The 6,000-nt window shown below is 47.8% G+C and overlaps 1 long non-coding RNA gene across 1 annotated transcript in view; it reads right to left on the reverse strand.

The window, feature by feature from the left end:
* The window catches only part of LOC146865350 (uncharacterized), a 305,614-nt gene extending 299,885 nt beyond the window's left edge, over positions 1–5,729 (reverse strand). The window contains exon 1 of the long non-coding RNA XR_014970086.1: positions 5,124–5,729. This is a non-coding gene — a long non-coding RNA (uncharacterized LOC146865350). The remainder of the gene's footprint in view (positions 1–5,123) is intronic.
* Between the last annotated feature and the right edge of the window lie 271 nt (positions 5,730–6,000).

A 6,000-nucleotide genomic window follows, 5' to 3' on the forward strand; every position in this document is an offset into this window, starting at 1 on the left:
TCACACCACCAAAGACAACATCCTGCTGCTGTCTGACAGATGTGTCTGGCTGTTTAGGCAACATCATTGGATTGCCTACTCCCATCTCCACAGGGTATCCGCATAAACAGATGCCAGGCACTAGGAGGCATCCTGCCTGTATCCTTCCTCGTCATAACCAGCTGTTCTACACATCGATCTGGGCAGCCTTGATGCATGCATTCTTTAAGGCTGGCAGAAGCAGAACTCCCCCGCTTCACAGATATACCAACCATGTCTTCAACTATAACTCATACTTGCATTTGTGCAAACGCTTTGAAAATACGCCCCTGAAGTTCCATTAATTTACTGCCATTAATCGTGTAGTGATAGAAATTTGGAATCTCACAAACAACTCATTTGAATGAGCAAGTTGTGAGGTTTATTGAATACAAATCTCTGATTCCGAGGAACACCCATTGACCCCCCCCCTCACACCATCACACCATCACATATCTTGCACCAAGACCAACAGCACAATTATTCAAGAGCAGTGACACAAATTCTGGCTCCGAGTCTTTCAAAATCACTTTAGAATATGATCGCGAGCAAAATTCCGCAATGCAATGAACCCTTTTAATTAGGATAAAAAGAAGCGGAATTACACACTCAAGATAATACGGCATCTGACAGTGAAATGCACTTATCCTAAACTGTATGAGCCCAATTCACAAAGAAATCTGAATTGTACCCACGTAGGTTTACTCCTACATTTGAAATACATTTCCTATTTGTTTGGTATTCTCAAAGTTTTCCAAAGATGTGCCTCTGAAGTTGCACAATATCCCAGATTCTGCACAATAATTGTGTATTCCTGTTCACTCGCAAGCAGAGGCATTTGCCCACACCCCTGTGTACAAAGTGTATAACTGGGCTCGGGAATATGAGAGTGCACTTGCATTTGTGAACTCATTTTTCTCCCCAGGGAAAATATGTTTTCCCGTTGAGCCTCCCCTCCTACTGTACTCCCACCAATGCTCTGGGCGTTGCCTTTCCTTCCCAATATAGAAATGGATTTACTTCTACCCTTGACAGTAGTAAGTCGCCCACCTTCTCCCTGGTGTGAATAGGCCGGGAACCATTTTGAGAATACCTGCAAACAAGTGCAGTTGTTGGTGTTCCCAAACACTCACGTCGGTTTCTCCCTGAAACGCTCACTCCTGTCCCATGGAAAGGGTGTATTCATATGAAAAGTATACTGCAGTGAATCCTCGTGATTTATGCATCACAAATCGCGTTACTTGTGCTTGTGACGTTTAATTACCGACAGATATAGCTTTGTGGCGCTGGCCCTATGTATATACCTCCTTTCTGGGTTCCAGTCTATTACAGGGCATCGCCATACATGGGAAGGGCAGCAAGAAAATTCATAATTGTATTAAACCTGCGAGGAACAGCAGATTGTATTGTTTTTAGGTATTTTTGGAATCCCCGGTGCAGGAGCTGTGCATGCATTTAGATGGCCAATACCTTGTGAAAAGTAGACTTGCCAATGACTTCCATCACTTAGACGTATTTGCCGATCAAACAAGCAAATGCTTCTCCCATGCAGTTACCTGGGCTTTGAAAGGCTGGCCAAACAGTCTTGGTCACAGAAATGGGGCTCTCGAACCGGCCACGAATGACTGTCCCTGATCTGTGAGACAGTCAGTGATGGACAGACCCTGTTACAATTCCACAAAAAGGTTGACGTTGATTGGTCGGTGAGTGCTGCCAATCTGACTCAATCCGTCAAAATGAAATATACCATATATGAACTCACAGAGGGAACTAAAGGAAACTGCATGTGATGGATGAAGCGGTGAAGGTTCTGAGGGTCGGACAGTGCTGCCGGAGAGCCATTCCAGGGCGTGCGGTGGGAGAACCGCCTGAGGTTGATAGGAAAGTAAAGACGAATCATGTAAGAGCTGCAGGAAGCGAGGTACATCTCAAAGAAATATAAGTAACTCAACATTTCTGCATCACACACAAGATCATCAAATAATATAGACGGTGTGCAAATACCGCTACACTGCACTGTAAAGGCCTCTGCAATCCATAGTTGCTGCCTTTTGCAACTCAGGCTGTCCAGTTTCCGAAGACGTTCACGGTTTGTATATTACCTCCTGGCATCATTTCATCACTTTTGAATTATTAGTCTCTAACAGAAACCCAAATAGGAATGACGAATCTGGCTTAACACAACTGCTCGTTGCCTCCCTACATGCTGTGTATGGTTGTGTGGCCACCAACCACACCACGGCTACAGTAGCCCCAATTCAACCCTTAAACTACCCAAGAACACCCGCACATCTGTGAGCTAAGGTCTCTGAGATGACTCAGCCGTAGGATTCAAGTAAGGCCTGTTCCCACCGCTTCAGAGCAGACCCCCTGTCTCCCATGGTGAGGGGCCTGTTTCAGGTGAAAACCAGATCTGGAGGGCGTTCCCGTTCATATAATGCGGCCAGGCAATGGAACACCGTCCCTCTTTCTCCACGTCTTGTAAATCAGCGACTTCCCTTTCGGAAGATGCTCAAAACCTGACTATTCCAGAATATCTCCCTCCAATAGAGGAACCAAAATAAAACCCTTCTGATGCTTCTACCCGCGCTGGGACGACTACGGGTAGCTATGCGCCCGCGAAGCGCTTCATAGGATAGAATTGTATAGTTACCACCTTGAGCGAGATTAAATGCTCAGCCTTAAAATGCAACTCCTGTCCCCCTGCGCCTGGGCAGTTCCCGACCACGTGCTTGGGCCAATAATGGAGACAGGATGTAGAAACAAAGCATATCAGTCTAGTTTCCCATTTTTCATGGTATACATCGTAATGCTGCATTATTCCAAAACCTAGGACATTTCAATATACGAAGAAGTAGCAATTCCCAGTCAGGAATTCAGAATAGGCATTCCTGGCTGATCTGAAAAGTGGGCCTACTCTAGCAGACAACAAATATTTACATGTTCACGGCTGTGCTTTTCTTCCCTCGAGGTTTCCAAAGATAATTTTGTATGAATGCATATATAGGTTTCAGGTAACCCCCGACTCATATGCTGGAAGGCTATACATATTATGTATTACTATTGTTTATGATAAGTGTTTGATCCTCTAGTTGGGAATCTCTTTCCACAGGTGTGGGTGCAGAGCAAGAAGTGTCCTAAAGCTTTCATTGCAGGTGGGCCAGGACATTTGTCAAAGTATTCAGCATGCCTTCTCTTATGGGTCTCAAGAGCCATAAAGTCCAGTCTCACCTACCTCCCTTTAATCCAGTTTCTATTTCCGGGTCATAAACAATAAAAGACCCCCGGGAGTTACGATCAAAGGCCCTCTGACTACAAGTAACTCCGGTCACTCAACTGTCCTCAGCATGCCATTCTTGGAAGATGTGGGGAGAGAGTTTCTCCCACTAGCGCCAAGTTCTAAAGCAAAGAATATTATTTTCTTGCTCTGTAAATGTTTTTACAAATTTAAGGGAGTAATAATAGAACAATTAGAGGTCTGTACCCGCAATTTCAATATCTGTAACAAACCGCCACCAGCAGATGCACAAGAGAAAATTCATGTCAAGAGCTTCACTGTCACCATTAGGACCATAAGCAGGTTACACAAGGACACAAAACACCACCAGCTCTTTGCGGATGCTGCAAGTCACTTTCGTGAATGCCGGAAATTGTGCATAACCTAATATTTACGATATAGGCAGCACATGTTCAGTTACTTCTTCCATCCTTGAGCAAATACTAGTAAACTCACATGAAAATGTTAAAATTATGTTTTGAGCTAGAGGAAATTGCTATTAGACCATTGTTCCACAAAATGCAAACTTTGAAAATAATCAACACAGCAAAAGTGCTTTCTTCTGGTGCATTGCTTCCCAGCAGCAGGCAGGGGCGAACGGCCATTCGCTCAATCTGGAAATCGCCAGATGTGTTGGGGATCCTTCAACGCTTTGGGGTCGCCCTCCTGCTGGTTCTTCAAGAGCCATACTGACATTAGGGATGAAAGAGACTTACACTCCTTATCCAAGGATATGACATACTTGTACGGTGCCCTGCCCAAGAGCCCTGTTGGTTGTCTTAGAAACAGCTGGAGACGCTCTCCTACAGTAGAAAATAGTTCACACCAAAAGATATTGGGTACGCATCTTCGGTTGACTGTCTAGCCACACATAGTGTTGAATTAAAAGCACAATTTTTCTACATTGTGCATGAGCCATAACCTCAGTCTATGGAGTAGGTTATGGGGGCCGTTGAATGGCGTAGATGCCAGCATACCAGCGAGGGATCATAGCAACAGCAAGAAGGCATGGCAACAACAAATGCTGCATACTAAACACAAGGAAAGCAAATACCTCTGCACAGGTAACCGAATCTGCACTTGAGAGTTATGGTAATCAAGGATTTTTGGTCATAAATGGCACGCCGGGCTGTGTTTTCCCAGACTGGAGCACATGCAGGTAGCAACACTGCATGTAATCTGGGTGATATCTGTACAGGTAGATTTAAAATCCTAAGTATGTGTATACTTGAGTGTTGAAAACGTCACATATTTGGAAAAGGCAGATTGGTGCGTTTAATTCCATATGTTTTCAAGAAAACCGAAGGCTGCAAGAGGAAGCACTCCGGGTGAAAGGGAGTGACCGGCTCTGAGGGGTGGCTGAGGAAAGTCTCGCGCAGCATGCTGGAGACCGCAGAGAGAGGCTTGCAAGAAGGACGCCCCGGTGCCAGCCGTATCTGCACATGCACCGACAGGTAAAGCCAGGACAGGTTTGTGCGTAACAGCAAACACGGCCAAGGGTTGGTTCCTATCGAAATTACATGCAAATTTAAATACGTGTCTCACAATTAGGTTTTACTACACTGCCTCCCTCGTCGTAAATTCACTGTCACGGCTTGTATGAACACAAAAAGGGTATTTTCAGCGGACGTTGTGTAGTAATAAACTTTCCATATGCTTCTATAAATCGTTACAGATTGATACACTACTCATGCCTTTACCACGTCACCCACATCCCTGCAGAATCCTACAAATTAGCAAGGCTAGCGCCGAGAAGAGTTGCTTTCCCCGAATCTGTGTAGCACTACGGAAACCTGCGCGTGGGTCTGGCGCGGGCGCGGCGTCTTACCAGGTATGCGCCACGGTGAAGCGCCGCCTTTTCGGCATGTTGCTGTTGATTAACATCCTGCGCAGGAGCCTGGGCGAGTTCCTGGGGGAAATGATGGGCGACAGCCTGGGCGAGGCGGTGGTCGCCTTCCGGGACGTCTTGGACTTGTCATGCTGCAACAGGTTCTCCCTCAGCGTCTTGACCAGGTCTTCGTTCAGCCAGGGGTTCTGGCAGTGGGCGCTGTCCACTTCTGGCACGCTCAGGGTGTCCGGGCTGGCCCCTTGCTGAGCCATGGCAGTCACCGAGGAGGAAAGCTTTGGCCCCGGTGTCCAGACGTCTGTCTGCTCAGGTGCAGGGACTCCGGCCGGCCCCACGGATCCGGCGGAACGGTGCAGAGGCGCGAGTCCCTCTCGGCTGCTCACTCTGCCACAGACATGGTGCTTGCTGCCCGCCAGGCAGAGATAGCGATCTGTAAATACAGCAGGCTAACTCCTTGTGGAGAGCCTATCAGACATCACCTCCCAAATGTCACTCGCGCGCTGGATCATGGCACATGCCCGCCGAGCAGGCGCTACGGTACCGGCTCCTGTCACAGACTCGCCCGTTATCTGTGGCAACTCGGGCGCTGCAGCTCCCGTCCGCGTGCGCAAAGTACAGGACCAGTGGGAGGGCTTCGGGAGGCGGCATCCACCCCTGCCTGGCGCCTTCTCCTCGCCCCCTTCCAATTACCTCCTCTCCTAATTAGACAATCTCTGTGAAGGGGCCTCCTCTGCCTGCCCGGCGATCCCGGAGCCAGTGTGAAGAAGACGGAGCGCTCATCCCACTCTTTAACCATCGGACGAACCCCCCCTCCGGTCCGCAGGAGCGCGCGCAGCTTTCCCTGCTCTCGCCCACCACA

This window comes from Triturus cristatus, chromosome 2_1, assembly GCF_964204655.1.
Source record: "Triturus cristatus chromosome 2_1, aTriCri1.1, whole genome shotgun sequence".
Classification (NCBI taxonomy): Eukaryota; Metazoa; Chordata; class Amphibia; order Caudata; family Salamandridae; genus Triturus; species Triturus cristatus.